General features: G+C 34.8%; 1 pseudogene; it reads left to right on the forward strand.

Moving 5' to 3' along the window:
* The window catches only part of LOC107865083, a 61,535-nt pseudogene that overhangs the window by 17,584 nt on the left and 16,362 nt on the right, over positions 1-27,589 (forward strand).

A 27,589-nucleotide genomic window follows, 5' to 3' on the forward strand; every position in this document is an offset into this window, starting at 1 on the left:
TTTTGGGTGATCTAAGCGTTGCTTTAAATAAAAGATTTATCTTAATGTATTATGGCTCCAAAATCAGGACTTTCAAGTCTTGGTATGACGATACCAAACTCAAAATATACCATAACGGACACAGACGAATATAGAAATCAAACTTTATCAGATTTGCATTTTAGAACTTCAGAATGATGCATGTTCAGAAAAGGCTAAAATAGGGCATACAGAGATGTTAGGTGGTTCCCTAAAGAGGGCATAAGTTCAAGAAACTCATTTCCTAAAATCGTGATTTGCCGACCCGAGTATATTATTATATGCTGACTTAAGTATCGTGTGGCGTATCATATTCAGGAACTCCAACCCTTGCGACATACTTGGGTTGAAGGATTCCCCGCCGAGTCAATGGAAGATTCCATATCGCCCGTGGAATATTAGATTTGTAGGGGATACCACCTAACTCAGAAGTAATACACAGATCAAAATTTGAAATTTACAGACAGGTTACATGTTTCCAGAAAGTGCCCATGTGTTTTTCAGAAACTATTTTTTGCATGATGTTTAGATGAAAATTTGCTTTCACGTATTATATATAAATGTTCAATTACTCTATTTTGGATTGCTTTGCATGCCAGTACTTTTGTGCTGACCCCCCCTCCTTCCAGGTTTTGAGACTCAGTCTAGGGGTCCAGATGAATATAGATATTTTAGATTTCAGATCGGATTATGCAGTGGTGAGCCTTCAATATTCCAGAAGGCCTGTTTACTTTCAGATATTTATCTTTAGTCATGTTTTGGTCTATTGGGGGCCCTATCCCAGATTTCAGACTGTTGCTGTTAGTCATGTAGTAGAGATTTTGCAGACGGATTTTAGATGTTGATAGATGTTGTGGGACTTTATTTTCCATTATTGATTTTATTAGACTTATGACTATATTTTCGTAATATTATGTATCTTTCGCATTTCTTTTATCATATGAATTATGTGCATGATTACCAGATATATAGGGGTGTTTTGGACCTTCATGATTTGGGATGCTCGTCACGGCTAGGGCCCCAGTTCAGTCGTGAAAAACTTAGTATCAGAGCATGGTTCATGGTCCCAGGTTGTCTGCAAAATTGCGTCGGGTAGAGTCTTATTTATGGGTCTGTAGCGCGCCACACTTATAAGCGTAAGGCTACTAGGTATTTAGGAATGTCTCTCTTTCTTCATGTTCTAGTTCGTGCAATAGAGTCAGAATTTTCCTCTTTCATACTCAAATTCGTGCTATGGTGTCGCCCATACAAAAGTAACAGTCATCCTAATTCTTTCCTTACTCAGACATTCTAAGACATGTCTCATCATTGGGCTGATTCAAATACAGAATTTTAGATTCTAAATGGTATGGTTCATTTTGATCGAATCATATAAGATTTTTGCAAGGACTTGAGAAGAGTCCGTTAGTGCTTCAGAGTGTGTTGGTTCTAGTGTGAACCTTGATTTTGCTAAAATTATGCTTTTCAGCCTGCAATATTAAGTGTATTCAGTTCTTTTCAGAACTTATGTTGCTAGTGTCATGCTTTCGAGGTAATAAGGTGTAGCAGAATATTGGAACTGTATTTCCACCCGAATAGTAGTATGTGTTAAAGTGTTGTTGTCATGACCTATTGGTTATGAAATTAGACCAAGAAGTTGGTGATGTTAAGTCACAAAGTTAGAAGTCAGAGTGAGGATGCTTTACCCCTTTATAGTGATAAACTAATTTGGTAGCTAGCAGCATGTGTGGATAGTATGGTAGTCCATGGAGGAAGTGTTTGACTCCGATTTTATTTCTACAGAGTAAGATGTGTATTCTTAGTTCATTGAATATTGCGTATTAAATCTCTATCTCATGAAATATTGTCATCAAAGTGTTGTTGAAAAATAAAGTCTAGTGAAGCCGTGTAGGGCTCTTTCGATTCACTAGCAATAGTTGACTTGTCATTTATCCCATTTTCTTGTTCAAGATACAAATTCAAAGTCTAGTGAAGCCGTGTAAGTCCTATTTTGATTCACTAGCAACTTGTTGTCCAACTTGTTGTTCTTGTGTAGGTTTAATGTATGTATAGCTGAATCTGGTTGCATGAGATTGAGCCGGTAAAGAGATGATTCCTCCTTGTGTGTTATTAGTAGAAGGTAGAGAAAGAGTTTTTAGTCAGGGTGATTTGTTAGTTTCTTGAATATGAAAATGGCTATATTAGCGAGTAAGTTATGATTATAGACTCATGGTTGTTTGAGGAATTTGAAGGCAGTCTAAATGTATGCTTAAGTAAGTAAGTATAAGGTGAGAAATCTGCATAAGTAGAGAAGATTGTATGGGGTTATAATATCAGATTAAGGTTGATCATGTCTATTATATGACTTTACCCCTTTACCTTCTTTACGTTGGTAGTTGTAAACTAGTACAACTTGTGAGAAGGTAGGTAGTGGATTTTAAGGTATTTGAATAGGACGTGTCAATTTTATGGACTAGCATATTATTTTGCACTCGTCATTGGTGGTAGATAATGGATGCTAAACTATAGGTTTGAATTAAAGTGAAGGATGTGGTGGTAAAAAAAATAGTGGCATGTGATCGATGATGCATGTTTTGTGGAATTAAATTATTAGGCTTGATGTGTTGATATAGTACGTGCTAATGAGTTATGATAAGGAAGACCGTAAGGTCATGATCGATTTTTTTTGTGTAGCTATGAAGTTCTAATGTACTAGTGTTTCTTGATGGTTATTTCATAGTTTTCAAGTGAGAATTGTGCGTAAGGTTGGGTTGTAGATCATGTTTACATTCAGCACTAGACACTAAACATTCAGCACTAGACACTAAGTTTGAACAGTTGATGCCCATTAAGATAGTTGTGATGATTGATTGGGTAATGATACCGGTTTTATGAAAGTGATCTAATAGACTTGAATGGTGTACGCAAGAGATTAGGTTTATTTGATTCGTAGTGATGTATGATATTGTACGTGTGATGTAGAAGCATGCCTAAGGTGATATGAGGTTGCGGCATTCTTTCTAAGGCTATTACTTGTTGCGCGTGGCTAGTGGTACCATTGAATTATTGAGTGGATAAAGACTAGTTAGATGGTATATGGTGATCTAAATAGCCTTGTTAAGGTGTTTTGATTGATAGTGTTGGGCCTTTTACGATGATCTTGATTCTCACAGTAGAGGGATATAAATTTGGAGTCGCAATGGTGGTAGGCTACGTCGAAAGAGATATGGTACATCAAAGGCTTGGTGATATCCATGCTAAGTTTTAGCATCTAAGCTTGACTTTTGAAGGTTGAACCGATAGAAATAAGTGTGCAAGCATTATACTATGACTATTGGTTGCTAGGGAAAGATAGAGGTATCCCGGAAGGTAGTCATTCGAGTTAAGTTCTATGATATGCATGTATTATCATTTTCCAGACCCTAGAGTGCAGTAAGTGTAGTTCAGTTAGAATCTGGTAAAGGATCTCCAAACTCTCGATGATGACTTGGAGCTAAGGGGGAGATGATAGAACAGGTAACCAAGTTCGGCCCTCAGATTCTAGTAGTGACATTAGTATGACATAGAACATCAGAAGGGAAGGGTGAGCCTCAACCCATTCCTATCTCAGTATTTTTCAGTTATCTCAATACCTACTCATACCTCACATTTCAGTCCCCTGATCATAGTTCATGTTCATGTACATGATAGAGAATCATGTGTTCTTCCAGATTCCTAAATGAGGAACTTCAATTTATTTAGCAGTTAAAATCATATTCCATAATGTTATGAACTCTAGTTGAGGTGATGCAACTCATGATGCATGTACTCACTCTTTATAGTGTGCTCAGTCCCGTATAAAGATCTTTTCACACTTGAGGGTCTTATGTTTTAACCTTTTAGTAACCCTTCCTATGCAATAATAGTGATGATGATGTAAATGTTCTTGTTGATGGAAGATCATAGTGTGCTTTTTTAGATAAGGCCATAAGTATGAAGAAAGATTTGGGGCCAAGTCTTTGCTATATGTGATGGTTAGTGGAAAAGTTTGTGTGTGTATGTTTTTAGGATAGCGCGTGGGAGTTATATTGATAATAGTTTAGAAACTATGTGAAGTATGTATTTATGGGTAGTTGCCTTGAAGTTAACATGTGGTTATAAATTAGGCTTGAATGACGTTTTGGGATTGTAGTGGAAGGTCACAATATGCATTAGCGACTTCATATTAAGAGTTCAGAGTAGTCATTAAAGTGGTAAGACATGTTATGCTTAGAATGTGATCTTTAAAAGAGGTATAGAAGGTGGCATCATATGGTTTAGAATAATAGCGTGGTGTAGCATGTTGTATTTTTTTTTGACTTAGAGTTAGGCTTGATCGCGGAGTAAGGATTAATCTATTTTAGACATTAGTAAAAAAATTTGTCAATGCTCATATGAGAAATTTAAGCTGAATTGAATGAGTATCATATTTATAGGGAATAGTATAGTTAAGGGATATTCGGGAAATGTGCTAAGCCTGATAGTAAGAAGTTGTATTGCCAAAGGTCTGAAAATTCTATCCTAATTTAGGAGTTATATGTCTATATTCTAGATTGCAGAGTAGCGTCAATGTTGTAATTTCCTCAGTTGGATGTCTTGTGTAATCGATACCCAAGATTCATGGCTCCCTATTACTATTATAACTCCCTTAGAGAGAGCGTTGATGAGATGCTCCAGTTAAGTATGAGGGTCCAGCCAAATTCAGTCTGTATAGCCAGTAAGTCAGTAAGTCAGTTTAACAGTCAGATTCGCATGACTTGTTTTCTCATCTTTTCATTTATTCATGGTATCCAAAATCTCAGACATGATACTATTCCAAGATAGAGTATACCAGTAGTTACGAGTATATCCCAGTTCATGCATCATGCATTAAATTCATATTCCAAATGTTCAGTTATGATTCAATTCGTAGGTGCCCTGTGCATCGCCTCAGTTTTCCGAGTATCTTAGTGAATTGAGCATTCATAGAGGGACATAGGTTCCCAAGGGGGAGATACCCCATTTAGCTTCATGCATAGATTCTTATTACAAGCTTCGCACCAGTTATTATTGCGTATTCAATCATACGTCATACGTCAGTTCAGTCAGATATGCATGTATTAGAAATGCATGTCCAATAGAAAAAGTTCAGCTTATCAGTGTATTTAGTTTTGTATTCATGAGAAAAACTTGGTCACAGATCCATGCATCAGATATGCATGATTCATTATGAGAATTCAGCCTATGAGTCGCTTCAGTTGTTTATTCCATGCCTCGGATATGCATGTCCGGCATAAGCATTTAAAACAACAGTAGTTCAAATCTTATAGTCATGTTTCCGATCAGTGTATTCTTTCTTAGGGAATATATCATGTCCGCATTATCCCATACCCTTAAGACTTCGACATTCTATCCATCATTTGGGGATGAATGATCCCAAGAACGAGATAATGTAACGCCCCGTATTTTGGGCTACAATATAGACCAAGATTCTGATGCGTTGATAATCCCGAATCCATAAATCCTATGCCAATATGGCATGTTAATTATTTGCGTAGTATGTGAATCCATTCAAGCTTAAATTTAGACCATAAAGGTCCTTTGACTCAAGGATGAGTTGAAACTATTTCGATCGATTAAGTTTTAGTGGATGTTGTAATTTGTGTCAGCTTCCATCGATTATAACTCTCTGTATATGTCGAATTAGAGATCCTACTATGTGTCAAATGATAGGTCTTCGAGTTAACTTTCCAATGATACCAATTTTACTAAAATCCGACACCCAAGCAAGAAGTTATGGCATTTCAAAGTAGTATGCGTCACCTAACCAGTCGCACATGGCCACTAGAAAGCATAGGCGATAGCATAAGCGGCGCCTATGTAAATATAGGCGATAGCATAGGTGGAGCCTATGTAAATATAGGCGATAGCATAGGCGGAACCTATGTAAATATAGGCGATATCATATGCGGTGCCTATGTAATGGTTTTAAGTGACTTAAACACTCCGTTTTTGGGGCAAAATTGTCCTTTTCCCACCCTTATTCAGCCATAAACACAAAATTCAGTCCCCAATTCTTCAAAATACATCCACATTCATCTAAAAATTCTCAAGAACACTCCCAAGGGTTTCAAACTAAAAATCCAAATAAATTAAGATTCAACCGTGGGTTTTCAAAATTGATTAGAGATCTGGAATCCCCAATCCACAGGCTTCAAGAAGCACCCATTATTTTCTGAAATAGAGGTACGCGGGGTTTTCCTAAATTCTCATGGGCATAGAAAAATCATATCTTAGAATGGGATTTTTGAAACCATGTATATATTCACGTATTAGATGTTTTAACATGATTGTTTTGGTCCTTTGACCTTCCCCAAAGTAATTTGAGAATATGTATGTATGAAAACATGTATTTAAGAATGAATTCTTGTTGAGAGCGTGACTTTTGGTGAATTCCCTCTTATTATGAATTTTTAGATTTTTCATAGCATATGAATTGTTTTGCAATGCATTCTTGAAAAGCACTATATGAAATGGTTGAACTCTTGTTATGATTTAAAGGTGGTTTTTAAATCACAAAAGAGGGAATTTAGCATAAATGTTTAATGTTCATAATGCATGTAATAAAAGAGTGTATGATTTGCTAAAGGCACTAGACCACCATATGTTTGATGAAATTTTTGTATAATTTTGACTTGAATTTCTGAACACGAAATCTTCTATATCAGTTGCATATTTTTGGGTGGTCTAAGCTTTGCTTTAAATGAAAGATTTATCTTAATGTATTATGGCTCAGAAATCATGACTTGCAAGTCTTGGTATGACGATACCAAACTCAGAAAATGCCATAAAGAACATAGACGAATACAGAAATCAGACTTTATCAGATTTACATTTTAGAACTTCAGAATGATGCATGTTCAGAAAAGGCTAAAATAGGGCATACAGAGATGTTAGGTGGTTCCCTGAAGAGGGCTTGAGTTCAAGAAACTCATTTCCTAAAATCGTGATTTGCCGACCCGAGTATATTATTATACGCTGACTTAAGTATCGTGTGGCGTATCATATTCAGGAAATCCAACCCTTGCAGCATACTCGGGTTGAAGGCTTCCCCGCCGAGTCAATGGAAGATTCCATATCGCCCGTGGAATATCAGATTTGTAGGGGATACCACCTAACTCAGAAGTAATACACAGATCAAAATTTGAAATTTACAGACAGGTTACATGTTTCCAGAAAGTGCCCATGTGTTTTTCAGAAACTATTTTTTGTATGATGTTTAGATGAAAATTTGCTTTCACGTATTATATATATATGTTCAATTACTCTATTTTGGATTGCTTTGCATGCCAGTACTTTTGTGCTGACCCCCCCTCCTTCCAGGTTTTGAGACTCAGTCTAGGGGTCCAGATGAATATAGATATTTTAGATTTCAGATCGGATTATGCAGTGGTGAGCCTTCAATATTCCAGAAGGCCTGTTTACTTTCAGATATTTATATTTAGTCATGTTTTGATCTATTGGGGGCCTTGTCCCAGATTTCAGACTGTTGCTATTAGTTATATAGTAGAGATTTTGCAGATGGATTTCAGATGTTGATAGATGTTGTGGGACTTTGTTTCCCATTATTGATTTTATTAGACTTATGATCATGTTTCCGTAATATTGTGTATCTTTCGCATTTCTTTTATCATATGAATTATGTGCATGATTACCAGATAGACAGAGGTGTTTCGGGCCTTCATGGTTCGGAATGCTCGTCACGGCTAGGGCCCTAGTTCGGATCGTGACACTACCAATACAGACAATTGAATTGCTTGCTCTAAACTTTGACTATTATACTATCTCCTTATATATGCCTTAAAAAAGAAAAGCCTAAGTTACAGGACATGACATAAATAAACTAGAAATATAATACAAATACAAAGGTAAAGGTACTATACGTTTACATGGAAAAAGACCAAAACTTATGTAAGGGATACGTTAGTACAGTGGACAGAACTTGGAGAAACTGCGTACCCGTCTTTAGCTTCTTTTTACGCAAACTGCATACAGGGCTTGACAGCATAAACACTAGTTGTGCGGTATCTGCTTGTTGAGGTTGGCTGCAAGTGGGTGCTGATTGTTGGCATATCTATTATAGTTCAATGTTTTCGGGTACACAAAATTTGAAATTTGACAGAATAACTTCAACACTAGTTCAAGTATAAAACAACACTATGAAGTACAACAACACCCTCAACACAAGATCAAAGTGATCTTTCTCAGAAGTAGTGTCTTCAGAAAATAAGATAAAACAAAAATGGCCAAGTCCTCCGAATTCATGGAGTGTCCTTAAGGAAATAATTTTCCTCAAGTACCCGAGGTTGTGGAATTTTCCTACCAGGTAGGGCTGGCAATTACATCCCATATTTGTGAAAAGTGTTTATTTAACCCATATTTATTGAATTGGATCACTCATATTTCAAATGGGTAAATATAGACTTCAACTCATTTTAAAAGCTCATACAAATATGGATAAAATGGGTAAAATATGGGCACCCATTTAAACACAGAGATCACCCACCTATGTTTAAATTTTTTTTTTTTAATTTTCTAGTTTCTTTTCTTCTTCTTTTTTTGTTTTTTCTTTCTTTTTTCCTTTAATTTACTATTTTGCTTTTTAATTTTTTACTTGTTTCTTATAATTTATTTTTTTCTTTCTCATTTTTCATCTATTTTTTTTTTCTTTTTTTCTTTATATTTTTTTTCGTTTTCCCCTTTCTCATTCTTATTTGATCATTCATATTCGCTTGAGACCTACATGGATTAATTAATTTAAGCTTCTAATTATTCCATTTAGCCTATACAATTTATAGAATGTCTTATCAATTAAATATAATCCATAGTCTCTCTCCTTTATTATTATTTTTTTTTTCTATCTTTTATTTCTCTTTTTTTTTTCTTTTTCAGTTTTTTTCTGTCTTTTTCCTTTAATTTACTATTTTTTCTTTCTTTTTTCCTTTAATTTTTTTTTTCTTTTTCAGTTTTTTGTTTTTTTCCACTTATTTTTTACTCATTTCTTGCACTCTTTTTTTTCTTCTATTTCATCAATTTTTTCCTTTTTCAATTTTATTTCTTTTTTCTTCGCATTCTTTTTTCTGTATTTCCGTTTTCCCCTTTTTCATTCTTGGTTCGTCATTTTCTTCTTTTTTATATTTTTTCCTCATTTTTTTTCATTGCATTTTATATTTTAATTTATTTTTAAACTTTAAATTTATTTGTATCGTACTATATGTTTCAAATAATTTTATTATTTGAATAGCTTAGTTGTCAATATGTATAATTTATCATTTGTATTTATATACAAATAAGTGTATGAATTAATTGTATTTTCTTGAGACTAAAATATATAAATATACAATATATCATTCAATGCAAATGTGTCATTAGTATTTGTATATCAAATTTATCATTTATATTTGTATATATACAAGTATCATTAGTATGAGTATGGTTCAAGTTGTATAAACATGTATCATATGATACAAATGTAACATTTATATTTGTATAAGAGCTTAGGGTCAGGCAAGGCAGGAAGTACGTAGAAACCTTGATTTGTTTACTTCTTGTGACTGCTAATGATATTTGGTTTGACGAATGTAATCCCAAGATCTTTCAGGATACTATCTCTATATCTGTCCATTAGGTGGAGTCCACTTGAGTGTACTTACGTAAATTATAAATGTTGGGCGAATATAAATCAATATGTGCTTAAGGTAATTTCGTTATCATAAAAAAAATCCAAAAATAGAAAAAAACAAAAAAGACAAAAAAAGAAGAAGAAAGAGAGGTAGAAGTTAGATATAGAAGAGAGAGAAAAAGCATAAAGAAATAATTGAAAAAAAATACAAAAAAATAAAAAAGAGAAAAGTAATGAAAAAGGAGAAAAGGAAAAATAAAAAATGATGGTAAATACAAATATACTAAGCGGTTATGATATTTCAGTCATCATTCATAATTTGTATTGGTTTAACCATGTTCTTTGAAAATAAAAATATATAAAACATAAAATACAATCCAAAATGAAAAAAAATTAGAAAGAAGAAAAAAAATAAAATAAAATAATAGAAAAAAAGGAGACTAAAAAGGAAAAAAAAAGAAAGAAAGAGAAGCAAAGGGTAGAGATAGAAGAGAAAAAAAAGAAATAAAAAAATAAAAAAATAAAACTAGAGGCTACATATAGAAGAGAGAGAGAGAAAAAAAACTGGAAAAAAAAATAAACGAAAAAAAAGTCAAGTTGATATGCTATAGAAGTTTTAAGTTTTTGACTTTAGGAGTTAAAGTGGTTGAAACCATTTTTACCCAATCCATAGTTGACCAAATCCATATTTACCAATATTTATATGGGCGGATTGTAATCCAAACCATTTTTGCTCTATCCATATTTAACCCGTCCAAATCCAATCCAATCCACCCGTTTACCACCCCTACTCTCAGGATAAAATGGCCAAACAAACCAACTGCAGTGGTACATCAAACAAGTGGAATCTCTTCGAACTCACTCAACGATTTAATTTATCACACAAAATATTTTTGAAGACAAGAAGAGTTTGTATATTCAGAAAAAATTTCGTCCCTAAACCTGTGGATAAAAGCAGGTTTATATAGCCATCAGTTGCCTCTTAAAAGGTAGAAATGGTTCACTTAAAAGGTGTAACCTTTTTAGAAATATCATGTTTGTTCATCCAAAGAGTGTGTCTTTTCCAAACGGGCATACCATTTCATGAATCAGTATGTCATTTCGCTGAAGGGTCGCATCCTTTTTGAAGCATCATTTTACTTCTGCATTTTGAAGTAGTTTTTCTATCACATGTTGTATTTTCCCCTTGGTATTTTCAAATTAAATTTTTTTCTAAAAAATAGATCTCATCGATCGATCATTTGACAAATCCAAATCCAAAGTCAAAGCCAAAGTCGAAGCCGAGCCGAGCGAAGATGACAACAGCGCGAGGTACCACCTTGTTCTTGGCTTACTATCCATGTGAAGCAAGTGCTTATTAATATAAACACTTCAAAGTTCCCTTCTCCCACCAATGTGGGAGAATTAGTGAACTTTCCCTTAAAAGAGTACACTTTCCATTTTAGTGTCTCTCTTTCCCTCCACTATTTTCTCTCTATTTTCCATTCAAACTTTTCATACATATTGAACCCAGCAATCCCCCACATAAATGGGAAATGGTTACTTTTTCATAAAATTTTACGGACAAGTATGTGATCATCAAGTAAAGACTGATTGCATCTGGATAAGTAGGTTTCCCTTTGAACTTTCCATAGTGAACATGCATTGGATGCACTCGGTCAATTGGTAGATTTGATATCTTTGAATCGTCAAGCTTTGATATATACCTAGACAACACATGTCACACAACCAGCCTTTTACCATTTATGGTTCTCATAGTTTTGTTTGTTTTATCCATGAACATGTCCCGATCTTATGAGATATTAGAGAATAGGCCTTTGCTAACATTCTCCTTGAAGCGGCTTTGAATTTTCCCTCACATAGGTGATTTTTAAACGTTTAATCCTATAGACTAAACTATAGGGTAAAATCTGCCAAATTTAGATAATTATTAAAAGACTTTACACCATAAGTCTTATCCTCATTTATTAAACATTGTCTACATCATGAGAATGGGTTGGGTATTTGACAATGTTGAACCTATCAGACACAACTCTGTTTGATCTCCTTGAACCTAGCTCTTGGGATCTCCAGTCTGCTAGGTAGAGTTACCACCATGCTGACTTATCCTAGGCCTTAAATCCATTCCCTTAGATGTCCTCTCAACTCCTTCTCTAGATAGGCCTTTTGTAAGTTAATCAGACACATTATCTTTTGAATTTACATAGTCAATAGTGATAATTCCACTAGAGAGAAGTTCTCTAACAGTCTCTCTACCCTACCTATTGTTGCTTGGCTATCGCAGTGTATACATACTGGTGCCACTAGTTTGGGCCAATAAGGAATATCTTTCAAAAAAATTTGGAGCCATTTTGCTTCTTTACCGACTTTATCCAATACGATAAACTCAGATTCCATTGTAGAGTGAGCAATACATGTCTGTTTGGATGATTTCCAAGAGACTTCTCCATCACTAATAGTAAATACATATCCACTCATGGATTTTACTTCATTCGATCGGGTGATCCAATTTGCATTACTCTATCCTTCAAGTACCTCATTATATTTATTATAATGCAAAGCATAGTCTTGAGTGTATTTAAGATACCCCAAAACTCTTTTCATTACCATCCAATGAGTTTTAATAGGATCACTTGTGTACTGACTATATTTACTAATAGCATATGCTATGTCTGGTCGTGTACAATTCATGATATACATTAAACATCCCAACACTCTTATGTACTCCGACTGTGAGTCACTTTTACCTTCATTCTTTTGAAGTGAAAAGCTCACGTCCAATGGAGTCTTAGAAATACCAAATTCCAAATATTGAATTTATCAAGTACCTTTTCAATATAATGAGACTGTGATAATGTCAACCCTTGTGGAGTTCTATGAATTCTTATTCCTAAGATCACATCCACAACTCCAAGGTCTTTCATATTGAAATTACTCTCGAATATTCATTTTGTTGCATTTATGTCAAAAATGTCTCTACTGATGATCAACATATCATCCATATATAAACAAACAATGACTTGGTGATTTGGAGTGTCTTTAATATAAACACATTTATCACATTCATTTATCTTAAACCCATTTGCAGACATGGTTTGATCAAACTTCTCAAGTCATTGTTTAGGTGATTTCTTTAGTCCATATAGTGACTTAATAAGTTTACACACCTTATTCTCTTTTCCTGGAATAACAACACCCTCGGGTATTTCCATATAGATTTTTATCTCCAATTCTCCATTCAGGAATGTTGTTTTTACATCTGTTTGATGGATTTCAAGATCATATATTGCCGCCAAGGCAATTAACATTTGAATAGACATTATCCTTATTACTGGCGAGTATCCATCAAAGTAATTAAGGCCTTTTTTCTATTTGAACCTTTTTACTACAAGTCTTGCCTTGTATTTGTCAGTAGTACCATCTGCTTTCATTTTTCTTTTGAATATCCATTTAGAACCTAAAGGTTTATTTCCTGGTGGAAGATCAACCAACTCCCATGTATGGTTGCTTAAGATTGAATCAATCTTACTATTGACTATCTTTCCAAAAGGGTGACTCCGACGATGACATCGCTTCCTTAAAAATTTGAGGCTTATTTTCTAAGAGAAATGTTACAAAATATGATCCAAATAAAGTTGACGTTTTTTGAAGTGTACTGCATCTTGTATTTTCATCATTATATATATTCTCACTTGGTTCATCTAGAGGTCGTTTAGACCCTCAACTAAACTGTTCATGTCTAGTTTTATACGGATAACTATTTTCAAAGAATTCAATATTATCTAATTCAATTATTATATTTTCATTAATATCTGGATGTTTGGATTTATGAACCAAAAACTGACATGCTTTACTAATTTTAGCATATCCTATGAACATGTAGTCCACCATCTTAGGTCCTTTCTTAACCTTTTTAGGAATAGGAATTTGGACCTTCGCTAGACACCCCACACTTTGAAATATTTCAAGTGGGGTTTCCTTTTTTTTCATTTTTCATAAGGAATTAATTGTGTCGTACTATGGGGAATTCTATTGAGTATTCAATTAGCTGTAAGGATAGCCTCCCCCCACAAGTTTTGTGGTAAACCTGAACTTCTAAGTAAGGCATTCATCATTTCCTTCAAAGTTTGATTTTATTCTTTCCGCAATTTCAATAGATTGAGGTGAATACGGGCCCGTATTTTGATGGACAATTCCTTTCTACACATATTTAGGCGAAGGGAGATTCATATTCTTCGCCCCTATCGCTTCTTAGAGTTTTGATCTGTTTATCTAACTAATTTTTCAACTTTAGTTTTGCATTGCCTAAACGCATCTATTACTTCATCCATACTATTTAGCAATTAGACATAACAATATCTAGTGCAATCATCAATAAAAGTTATAAAATACTTTTTCCCACCACGTGATGGTGTTGACTTCATATCATAAATGTCAGTGTGTATTAAGACTAAGAGATTGGAATTCCTTTCAACGGACTTATACGGATGCTTAGTATAATTTGATTCCACACGCGTTTGACACTTTCATTTATTGCACTCAAAGTTTGGCAAAACTTCTAAGTTAATTAGTTTTCGCAAAGTTTTATAATTGACATGTCCTAAATGTTCATGCCACAATTCATTAGACTCAAGCAAGTAAAAAGAAACAGAATTTTTATTGATTAAAATAGTCATTACATTCATCTCATATAGGCCCTCAGTGAGATAGCTTTTTCCTACATACACTTCTCCTTTGCTAATTACAATTTTTTTCAAAAATAGTTACACATTTGAATCCGTTTATAACAAGAAGTGATACAAAAATCAAATTCTTTCTTAACTCCGGTACGTACAGGACATTATTGAATGTCAACACTTTGCCTGAACTCATTTTCAAGCATACTTTTCTTGTTCCTTCCACTTTTGCAGTAACGGAGTTAGCCATGAAGATATTTTCTTCTCCTTAAGACAGACCAAATATTGAAAACAACTATTTATTAGCCCAAATATGGTGGGTGACACCAGAATCCATCCACCATTCACGAGGATTTCCCACCAAGTTGCATTTGAAAAGCATAGCACATAGATCATCTATTTCTTTTTTGGTCTCAGCCACATTTGCTTGGTCCTTTTTCTTGCCTTTCTTAGGGGCCCGAAAATCTGTTGATTTATGACAAATCTTGCCACAATTGAAGCACATTCTCTTGAATTTCTTCTTAGGTTTATTGCTTTCATTTTCTATCCTTCTTTCACTTTTTGGAGTTATAGTCATCTTCTACAATATTTGCTCTATTCATTATAGAATTTCCTCTTGATCTTTTTTCCACAGCCTTATTATCTTCTTCAATGTGCAGTCGTACAATTAGATCTTCAATTGAAATTTCCTTACGTTTGTGTTTTAAATTGTTCTTGAAGTCCTTCCATATAGGTGGTAGATTCTCTATTATTGCTGCTACTTGAAACATTTCATTCACGATCAAACCTACAATAAAGGTTATGTGAATATTAAGAACATTTTTAAATTACTCAACAAAGTTATTTGTCAAAATCATACCTTCCGCAAGGAGATCACGGATGATCACTTGCAGTTCTTACACTTGGGAAACAACAGACTTGATATCTATCATTTTATATTCTAGGAATCTTGCAATGAAAAACTTTTTAGTTCTTGTATTCTCCATCTTGTACTTCCGTTCAAGCGTTCCCTATAACTCTTTTGTTGTCTTTGTTCCACTATACACATTTTAAAGGTCATCTTGGAGACCACTCAAGATGTAATTCCTGCAAAGGAAATCTGAGTGTTTCCAAGCCTCCATAATCATGAATCGCTCTTGTTCAGAGGTTCCCTCGAGCACCTCCAGAGCTTCCTCAAACTTGAACCTTTGAAGACAGAGTTGTGCGGTAGAAAAATATTTTTTGCTGACACCTTTTGAAGTCAATACCCACAAATTTTTTGGGTTTCTCCGCTGGTACCATAACTTGTGGAGCATTAGTACGACTCGTCATGGAAATACTAGTTACCGCCATAGTCGTTCCAACATCATGCATTTGACTATGGTAGTCATTTTCCTGTCACAATAAGACAGTAACTTTAGTATATCAAAATACTATCAATAAAGTTGCAGCAACTTTAAACACCTATTGTTTCTAGTTTAACGATGAAGTTTTTATGACTTTCAATCAACAACCAAGTGATCTTTAACTTGTGATAAAGATTTTATTTCTTCAAACCACTAGTTAAGTTCAAATGGAGTAGAAATCTTATAGCTTTAATCTCCAAAAACCAATAGAATAAAAACTTTCAGATTTTGTAAAGTTAGTTATTTCCTTAAGATTGTTGTTGTTCAATGTTTTTGGTACACAAAATTTGAAATTTGACAGAATAACTTCAACACTAGTTCAAGTATAGAACAAAAACACTATGAAGTATAGCAATGCCCTCAACACAAGATCAAAGTGATCTTTCTAAGATGTATGTGTTTTCAAAAAATAAGATGAAACAGAAATGGCCAAGTCCTCCAAATTCACAAAGTCTCCATAAGGAAATAATTCCCCTCAAGTACCCGAGGTTGCAGAAGTTTCCTCCCAGGATAGAATGGCTAACCCAACCAACTGTAGTTGTACCTTAAACAATTGGAATCTCTTCGACCTCACATAACAATTTGATTGATCACATGAAATGTTTTTGAAGACAAGACTTTGTATATTCAGAAAATTTTTCATTCCTAAACCTGTGGTTAAAAGAAGGTTTATATATCCATCAGGAGCCTCTTCTGAAAAAATCATGTTTGTTTGTCAAAAGAGTGCATCTTTTTTTAACAGATATTCCTTTTCATAAATTTGTGTGTCATTTTGTTAAAGGTTTGCATCCCTTTCGAAGCATCATTTCGCTTCTGTATTGCATTTTCTCTTTGGTATTTTTGGATTAAATTTCTGTCAAATAAATTTTGTTCAAAAAGATAAATCTCATCGATCGATCATTTGTCAAATTCAAAACCGAAGCTGAGCGATGACGCTGGCATGAGGCACTACCTTTTTCTTTCCTCACTATCCATGTGGAGTAAGTGCTTCTTATTATAAAAACCTCAAAGTTCCCTACTCTCACCAATGTGGGAGAATTAGTGAACTTTCCCTTAAAAGAGTACACTTTCCATTTTAGTGTCTTTCTTTCCCTCTACTATTTTCTCTTTATTTTTCGTTCACACTTTTCATACATATTGAACCTAAAAATATCTTCCTTCTGGGTGCGGATGCAAGCTATCGATGGTATGACATGGACACACAATTATTAGTTGGTGATGCCAAGACCATGAGGTCATTCGTAGCACTAGCATTGGGAGGCTTGCAAAGGTACCTTGGGGAACATCTGGAAAGCTGCCCATGATTACATATATTGATCATAGGAATTAGGATGAGGAAAATCATAAAGAGCACATATATATTAGTAGATCGTACGAGACCTGAAATTGTTGGGTTATTGGGTCTTTTCCCTTCCTATGTAGATAAATAAAGCCCAATTTGGACCAAACCACTTTTGCCCATAGGCCCATTACTATGGGTAATATATATTAATCTTTTTTAGGTCTTATTCACTATCACAAAAAAGAGTTTTTAGCGACCAAATAGAGAAAAATAGTGCAGATTTTTGTGCCCCAAATTTCAGCCACATCTGGCAACTTTAAATTGCGATTCCTGCTTCGTTTCTTGTCCGATTGAGTTCATTTTTGGAAATCTTGTTCTTATCATCTCAATATTTGATTAGGAACTAATGGAGGTAGATTTGGTGGCCTGTATCTCCTGTTCTTTATTCTCAAACAGTAACTGAGTTTTTAGTATTTGTGCTCCTTTTTATTCTCTTGTTGTGGTGCTATTTTATTGTGTTGTTCCTCATTGTTTGATACTTTTTTGGTTTCCATTTTGAAGTAAAATATTTTAACTCTTGGTGATTATAGTGGAGGTTTTGATTCCGTGGTTTTTTATTCTTCACATTGAAGGATTTTCCACTTAAATTTGGTGTTCTCTGTGATTGGTTTATTCTTGTCTTATCGTACTTGTGTGGTTGATTTATTTTCTACCATATTCTTTGTTTTGATTGAATTTTCTTATCTTCTCTTGGTTCAAATTGAAAGTAAAAGTTTACTTGGGTATTTTCCGCTGCTACCCCGTCGGGCTCTTTGATTGTGCCCTTGCCTTACCTAACAAAATGGTATCAGAGAGTTGGTTATTACTGATTGTTGATTTGAATGATGGAAGCAAATATGAGCAATATGGTGTGTTTGAATGGTAGTAACTATCACACCTGGAAAGGCAAGATGAAAGATCTTCTCTTTGTCAAGAAAATGCATTTACCTGTGTTTGCGTCTACTAAACCTCAATCCATGACAGATGAGGATTGAGAATTTAAGAACCTACAGGTTTTTGACTATATCAGACAGTGGGTTGAAGATAATATTAGAAATCATGTTGTGAATGAGACATATACTAGAAGTTTGTGGGACAAACTCGAGATACTTTATGCTTCGAAAACTGGCAATAAAAAGTTATATTTGCTTAAGTAATTGATGAATATCATGTATAAAGAGGGAATTCCTATTTCTGATCATATTGATGATTTTCAGGGTGTCCTTGATCAGCTATCCAGAATGGGTGTAAATTCGATGAAGAAATTCAGGGACTTTGGCTTCTTAATACTTTGCCTAACTCTTGGGAAACTCTTCGAGTTTCTTTGACTAATTTTGCTCCTGGTGGTATTGTAACTATGGAATATGTTAAGAGTGATGTCTTGAATAAGTAATGATAAGAAGATCTCAGGCCTCATCTTCAAATTCTGACGTTTTGGTTACTAAAAAGAAGGGGAGAAATAAGTCCAGAGGTTTGGATAATAGAGATAAAACTAGAAGCAAGTCAAGGTCCAAATTCAAGAATGTTACATGTGACTATTGCAACCAAAAGGGGCATATCATGAATATTGCTACAAGCATAAGAGAGAGACTAGCTGGTTTGTGGATTCTGGTTTTACTTCTCATGTTAAGCCAAAGAAGGAATTATTTTCTTCGTATACTCCAGGTAATTTGGGATGTTGAAAATGGGAAATAATAATAAAGTTAAAGTACTTGGCATTGTTACTATTTATTTGGAAAGTAACAATGGTTTCAAATTAGTTCTCAATAATGTCAAGCATGCTCTAGATGTTCTCTTGAATTTGATTTATATAGGAAACCTTGATGATGGGGATTATGTTAACATCCTTAGTGCTGGCTAATGGAAGATTACTAGAGGTTGATAATTATGGCTCGAGGTGATAAGTTGTCTAACTTGTACGTATTTCAGAGCTCTACTTCTAGAGGCTTGATAAACTTAATGGAGAATGATACTTCATTAAAGTTGTGGCATAGAAAGATGAGTCATATGAGTGAGAAGGGGATTGATAGTTTGGCTAAGAAAAATTTGCTTTCTGGACTGAAACAAGCAAAGTTGAAGAAGTGTGTTCATTGATTACACCATAAATAGAAAAGAGTTTCTTTTCAGAGTCATCCATTTTCTAGAAAGCTTGATTTGCTGGAGTTGGTACATTCTGATTTATGTGGTCCTTTTAAAGTAAGGTCTGATAGTGGTGCACTTTATTTTGTGATTTTTATTGATGATCATTCTCACAAACTCTGGGTATTTCCTTTGAAGTCCAAAGATCAAGTAGTTGATGTGTTTAAGGATTTTTAGGCCTTAGTTGACAGGCAAACAGGGAAGAAATTAAAATACATCTACTCAAATAATGATGGTGAGTATATTTGTCCTTTTGATAGATATTGTAGAGAGCAGGGTATTTGACATCAGAAAAAACTCCTCAATTGAATGGTTTAGCAAAGAGGATGAATAGAACTCTAGTTGAGAGGGTTAGATGTATGCTTTCGGATGCTAAGTTGCCAGACTCTTTTTGGGCAGAAATACTTAATACCGCTGCTTATTTTATCAATTTATCTCCTACTATTTCTTTGGATAGTGACGTTCCTGACAGAGTTTGGTTTGGTAAGAATATTTCTTATAATCATCTTAGAGTCTTTGGGTGTAAAGCCTTTGTGCATGTTCCTAAGGATGAGAGGTCAAAGTTGGATATTAAAACTAGGTAGTGTATCTTCATTAGATATGGTCAAGATAAATTTGGCTATCGTTTCTATGGTCCAGTTGGGAAGAAACTTGTTAGAAGTTGTGATGTTGTGTTCTTTGAAGACCAAACAATTGAAGATTCTAACAAAACTAAGAAGGTTGATCCTCAGAGTAGTGACAGTATAGTTGATGTTGATCTAGTTCCTTTGACTACTGCTCCTGAAGAAAATCTTCATGATGATGAAAATTAAGTTGATAATGAAAATGATGATTATGTTTAGAATGACCACCAAGATGTTATTGAGGCTCCAGTGCAAGTTGATATGGTTGATCAACAACCAGTTGTTGATGCTCCAGAGAGCTCTCTCAGATGATCTACTAGAGAGAGAATACCTTTATCTCGTTATTCTCCCAATGAGTATGTACTCTTGACTGACGTGGGGAGAACTTGAGAGTCTTGATGAGGCCATGGAAAATGAAGAAAAAAAAGTGGTTTGATTCTATGGAAGATGAAATTAAATCTTTGCATGATAATCATACCTTTGATTTGATTAAGCTGCCTAAAGACAGAAAAACTTTGAAAAACAGGTGGAAGATGGTAACCCAATTCCATGGTACAAGGTTAGATTGGTTGTGAAGGGATTTAACCAAAAAAAAGAGTTGATTTTGATGAGATATTATCTCCAGTTATGAAGATGTCATCCATTTGTGTGGTTCTAGGCTTAGCTGCTAATCTAGATTTAAAGATTGAGCAAATAAATGCTAAAACTGTTTTTCTCCATGGTGACTTAGATGAAAAAATTTATATGGAGCAACCCAAAGGTTTTGAAGTCAAGGGAAAAGAGAATTATGTTGCAAATTAAAGAAGAGCTTGTATGGTTTGAAACAAGCTCCTAGGCAGTGGTACAGGAAGTTTGGTTCCTTTATGAGTCTGTAGGGCTTTAAGAAGACTACTTCAGACCATTGTGTTTTTATGCAGAAATTCTCTGATGGTGACTTTATTATTGTGTTGCTTTATGTTGATGACATACTTGTTGTTGGTCATAATGCTTGCAGGATTCAAAAGTTGAAGTAAGAGTTGAGTAAGTCATTTTCTATGAAAGACTTAGGAACAGTAAGGAAGATTCTTGGCATCCAGATTGTCTATGACAAAAAGGCCAAGAAGTTGTGGTTATCATAAAAGAAGTACATTTAGAAAGTACTTCAAAGTTTCAACATGCATAAGGCTAAGGTTGTCAGTACACCTTTAACAATGTACTTTAAATTATGCACGAAGCAGTGTCCTTCCATTGATGATAAGAAGGAAGATATGAAGAAAGTTCCTTATGCTTCAATCGTTGGTAGCTTGATGTATGCAATGATTTGTACAAGACCGGATATTGCTCATGCTATTTGTATTGTTAGCCATTTTCTTTCTAATCTGAGAAGAGAACATTGGAATGTTGTGAAGTGGATTATGAGATATCTTTGTGTCACTTTTAGTCTGATTTTGTATTTTGGTACAAGGAAGACTATTCTTTGTGGTTATACTAATTTAGATATGGATGGTGATATCGATACTCGCAAGTCTACTTCAGGGTATTTGGTTACTATTGCAGGGGGGGCTGTGTCTTAGCAATCTAGGTTGTAAAAATATGTTGCTCTATCTACTAAAGAAGCTGAGCTTATTAATATTGTTGAAGCTTGTAAAGAATTGCTTTGGAAGAAGAGATTCTTGGGGGAACTTGGTATTTCTCAAGAGAGGTATGTGTTTTATTGCAATAGTCAAAGTGTCATACATCTTGTCAAGAATTCTACATTTCATGGTCGGTCTAAGCACATTGATGGGAGATATCATTGGTTTCGGGATGTGTTAGATTCTAAGTTGCTTGAACTTGAGAAGATTCATACTGATGATAATGGTTCTGACATGATGACTAAAGCTTTTCGAAGAGGAGAGTTTCAAGATTGTTGCATGATCGTCGGGATGGTGATCTCCTCCACATAGTCGGGAGAGGGAGAATTGTTGGGTTATTGGATCTTTTTCCTTCCTATGTGGATAAATAAAGTCCAATTTGGACCAACCCACTTTTGCCCATAGGCCCATTACTATGGGACATATATATTGATCTTTTTTAGGTTTTATTCACTATGACAAAAAAGAGTTTTTAGCAGCCAAAGAGAGAAAAATAGTGCAGATTTTCACACCCTAAATTTCAGCCACAACTGGCAACTTCAAATTGCGATTTCCACTTCGTTTCTTGTCAGATTGAGCTGATTTTTGGACAGCTTATTCCTCTCATTTTAATATTGATTAAGAACTAATAGAGGTGGATTTGGTGGCCTGTATCCCCTGTTCTTCATTCTCGAATAGTAGCTGAGTTTTTAGTGTTTGTGCTCCTTTTTATTCTCTTGTTTAGGTGGTATTTTATTGTGTTGTTGCTTATTTTTTGGCACTTATTTGGTGGCCATTTTGGAGGAAAATATTGTAACTCTTGTTGATTGTAGTGGAGGTTTTGGTCCCATAGGTTTTTACTCTTCACATTGAAGGGTTTTCCACATAAATTTGGTGTTCTCTGTGATTGATTTATTTTTGTCTTATCGTACTTGTGTGGTTGATTTATTTGCCAACATATTTTTTATTTTTCTTGGATTTGTTTATCTCCTCTTGGTTCAAATTGAAAGGGAAAGTTTATTTGGATATTTTCCACTGCTACCCTGTTGGGTTTGTACCCTTACCATTCCCAAGTGAATTAACTTGTACATGTAACATTGAAACAATGGATATAAAGTGTGATTCAGAAAACACTCTGGTAAGGCACAATTCATATCCACTTACTTTGTCCTTACTCGAGTTGGTAGTACATTGTAGGTAGATGATAGTTGTCGGCCGATACTTCTATTGTAAACAATCAAGAGCAACGTTCACTTCGTAGTTCCTGTTAGTTTATCTTGGCCATAATTATTCTTTTTTTCTGTATTTGTAGGTCATTTCCTGTTGATAAATTTGTTGTTGGAAATGATGAAGGAGCCAACACTTAAAACAAAGAGAGATCGAAGGATTGTCAATGTTTCTTCAGAGGCTTATTGGACAGTGGGATATCGCGAGGGAATTTGCTTTGACAAATTTAATGATCCCAAAAAGTAATCTAATTAATTTTTTTATGTTGAATTTCTAGAATTATCTTAATATAAGGTGTTCGTGCCAATCATGTCATTTAATTGATCAATAATCTTTTTTGGTTTCCTTCAATATCGATAGTTGCTCATTGCTACTATTGAATTAATCAAGATGACAAGCTTTACATGCTCAAAATTGACGATTTGATGTGGTCTTTTTCACTTCAAGCAGCATAACCATGATTAGATTTACAAAATGAAAATGAGTTTTCTTCCTAGAAAATTGATTTTTCATTGTCTATGTTGTTTGCTATTTTATCTGCAGCTACCACAAATTTGGTGCATACGCCCAATCAAAGCTGGCCAACATACTGCACACTGTTAGGAATTGGGTAGAAATAAAGCAAACCACAAGTAGAAAGAAAATAAGAATGCACGGATTTATCTGGAAACATTTGTAGGAAAAAACATGGGTAGAGGCAAAGGAGTTTTCACTATAATGGAGAGAGAGTACAATGTGGAGAAGGCTAACTTTTTTGAATACCCAAAACAACCCACTAAATGCGCTTATATAATATATGCATACAAATAAGTCCTAGGCCCAAAAATATAAAGGTCTATATCGGGCCTATCGGTCGGATCCCTATGCTACCACCATAGGCCCTATTGAAAATCACCAACATGGGTCGCACAGCAAAACTTTCTTGACTGAATCAACAAAATTTGGGTCACAACTCTAACAATCTCTACCTTGACACGAATACTAATTTAGAACTCAAATTCATTTCAAGATATACTCTCCACCTCTTCCACAAAATCCCCTAAGGGCACATCTTAACAGCTAACACTAACCAAGTCCAAATAATGCTCAAACTTGGCACTTGGTAGTGTCTTGGTCATCATATCAATAGTATTATCATGAGTAATAATCTTGCTCACCATAATATCACCACGAGCAATAATTTCATGCTCAAAATGATACCAAACATCGATGTGTTTTGTCCTCTCATGAAACATCTGATCTTTCATAAGGAAGAAAGCACTCTGACTATCGAAAAAAATCGTAGTAAACTGTAAGTCTTTGCAAAGTTTACCGAATAGACCCTTCAACCAAATAACTTCCTTAAAAGCCTCTATAATAGCCATATACTCTGCCTCAATAGTTGACAAAGCAGTCGTAGTCTGTAAGGTAGCTTTTCATCTAATAGCACAACCACCAATGGTGAAAACATAGTCTGTAAGGGACCTCCTTTTATTATGATCTCCTACAAAATCAGAATCAACATACCCGATTACTCCATCTCTACTTTACCCAAACTGCAAACAAACATCAGCAGATCCATGCAAGTATCTAAAAATCCACTGAAATGCTTTCCAATATTCTTTGCCAGGATTTGCCATGTATCTACTAACTGCACTGACGACATAAGATAAATCTAGTCGGGAATAGACCATAGCATATATAAGAGACCCGATGGCACTAGAGTATAGAAATCGAGACATATAATCATGCTCATTATCTGTCTTTGGAGATAAAGTGGTCGAGAGTTTGAAGTGAGATGCCAATGGAGTACTTATAGGTTTGGTATTTTACATATTGAACTTGTGAAGCACTTTCTCAATATACCTTTTCTGATTCAAGTATAAATTACACTTCTCTCTATTCCTCATAATTTACAAGCCAAGAATCTTCTTTGCTTCCTCTAGATCTTTCATCTCAAACTTCTTGTTGAGCTGGGATTTGACTTTTATTATCTCTCTCATATCCTTTGTTGTAATCAACATATCAACAACATACAAGAGAAGATACACAAATGAACTATCACTTACCTCCTTGAAGTAGACATAACTATCATAACTACTCCTCCAAAACATATGAGAAGTCATAAAAGAGTCAAACCTCTTATACCACTACCTGAAAAACTGTTTTAAGTCATAAAGAGACTTTTTCAGCAAGTATACATAGTCCTCATTTCCTTAGACTACAAAACCATCTGGTTGCTGCATATAGATATCCTCTTCAAGTCCTCCATGTAAGAATGTAGTTCTGATATCCAACTGCTCAAGATCAAGATCATGTATGGCCACAATGCCAAGCAAGTATCGAATTGAACTATGCTTTACAACTGGAGAAAACATATCTGTAAAGTCAACACCTGGAACCTGACTGTAACCTTTAGCAACTAGTCTTGCTTTGTACCTAGCATTTTTAACTCTCGATGTTCCTTCTTTTTTTTTGAATACCCACTTGTAATGGATAGCTTTCTTATCTTTAGGTAATCTCACCAAATCCCATATGTCATTCTTATGAAGTGATTCTATTTTCTCCTGCATAACAATCATACATCGGTCGAAATCATCACAACTAACTGCCTTTGAGTAAGAAAAAGGTTCTTTACCAAAATCAATACCTTCTGCTACATTCAATGCATAAGAAACCAAATCAGCTTCAGCATACTTCTGAGAAGGTATAATATCTCTTCTAGTCCTATCTTTAGCAATAAAATATTGTGGCATCATTGATGGTGAAGGAGAAATAGTATCACTCTATATCTCCGGGCTAAACTGAGAAGTAGGCACTAGTGTAGACTCTGCTCCAATCTGTAATTCGACATGGGTGCTTGACTTTTGCTGATTCATGTCACTAAGCTCACCTGGAGGAAAAGCACTAGATTCGGATGGATCCGAAGTATGGCAGATTCATCAAACACAACATCCCTGCTAATTTTAACCTTTCTGCTTTCTGGACACCAAATTTTATAAGCTTTAACACCAAGCTTATAACCCATAAATAAGCACTTGACAGATCTAGGTTTCAACTTTTCATTATCAATATGATCATACACAGGACATGAAAATATCCTAAAATCATAATAACTAGCAGGAGTACCAGACCATACATCTTGTAGAGTCTTTTATCAATTGCGATTGAGGGAGAGCGGTTAATAAAAAGCCAAGTTGTGGAAGAAGCTTCAGCCCAAAAAGACTTGGGTAAACCATCATTAAAGAGCATACAATGCACCTTCTCCATTATCGTCTTATTTATTCGTTCAACCACACCATTCTGCTGCGGAGTATGACGAGCTGTCAAGTGCCTCATAATTCCTTTGGACTTGCACTGAGCATTAAATTCATTAGAACAGAACTCTAAACCATTATTGGTCTGAAGATGTTTTACTTGCTTCCTCTTCTTCGTTTCAATCATAGTCTTGCACTCCTTGAAAGTAGGCAACACATCATTCTTTTACTTCAGAAAGAACACCCAAACTTTTCTAGAATAGTCATCAATAATAGTCGATAAGTAATTAGCGCCTCCTCTAGAAGGTACTCTAGCAGGACCCCAGAGATCAGAATAAATTTAATCAAGTGTGCCCTTAGTTAAGTGGATGCCTTTAGTGAATCTGACTCTCTTCTGCTTCCCAAAAATGCAATGCTCATAGAACTCCAATTTGGTTATACTCTATTCATCAAGAAGTCCTCTCCTGCTTAGTTCAGACATGTCATTTTCACTCATATGCCCTAAGCGTATATGCCAAAGTTTAGCAATATCACTTTCTAATAGAGAAAAGGTAGAAATAACTGCATCACCTATAATAGTAGAGCCTTGCAGGACATATAAATTTGCAAACCTTCTCTGTCCTTTCATTACAACAAGAGCACCTTTAGTAACCTTCAGGACTCCACCTTCTCCAGTGTACCTACAACCATTTGAATCAAGGGTACTCAAGGAAATAAGATTTTTCTTTGGGTCTGGGACATACCATATAACACCAAGTGTCCTCACAACCCCATCAAACATCTTAATCTTGATTGTTCCAATACCAGCTATCTTATAAGGTGTGTTATTTACCATCAACACAGCACCTTTAGAGACTGTTTCATATGTTATAAACCAATCCCGATTATGACACATATGAAACATACAAGATGAATCAAGAATCCAATCCTCACAAGGCTTGGAGTTACCATAAAAAACTACCAAGAGTTCTCCATCACTACTGCCATCTTCAACAAAACTGGCTTCACTGGACTTCTCTAGTTGGTTTCCCTTTGGTTTGGAGCTTCTCTTTTCTCTCTATTCTGTAACTTCCAACACTCGGATTTGATATGGCCCTTCTTCTTACAATAATTATAAGTTTTGTTTCTATTTCTGAATTTTGACCTAATCCTGTCATCACCCTAGAATTCCTCTCACGAGTCTTTCCTCCTCAAATAATGACACTATCTCCTTGAGTCTCCGACCTATTCACAAGATGTTTCATCTTATCCTTAGAGAACAATGCATCATAGACTTCATCAATCGACAGGGTATCACAACTATATAAAATTGTATTCCTAAAAGTTATGTATGATGCAGATAGAGAACACAACAAAATCAACCCTAAATCTTTCTCATCATACTTAACCTCAAAAGTCTCTAAATCAGAGATGATTTTCTTAAATACAGATAGGTGATCCTTCAAGGATTCACCCTCATACATGCGATAGGAATAAAGTCATTTCTTGAGATGCAACTTACTTTTTAGGATCTTCATCATACACAATAATTCCAGTTTTAACCATAAGGCAGTGGTTGTGGTCTCCTTTAAAACATCCTGTAGAATCTGATTAGATAAATGAAGGTGGATCTGAGATAGAGCCTTTTAATTCTTATGTCATTTGTCCTTATTCATCCACGATAAGGGCATCTTCTAAAACCCTAATAGAGCATCATCCGAATCCATCTGCATGA

The sequence above is a fragment of the Capsicum annuum genome, chromosome 3, assembly GCF_002878395.1.
Source record: "Capsicum annuum cultivar UCD-10X-F1 chromosome 3, UCD10Xv1.1, whole genome shotgun sequence".
NCBI classification, from domain to species: Eukaryota; Viridiplantae; Streptophyta; class Magnoliopsida; order Solanales; family Solanaceae; genus Capsicum; species Capsicum annuum.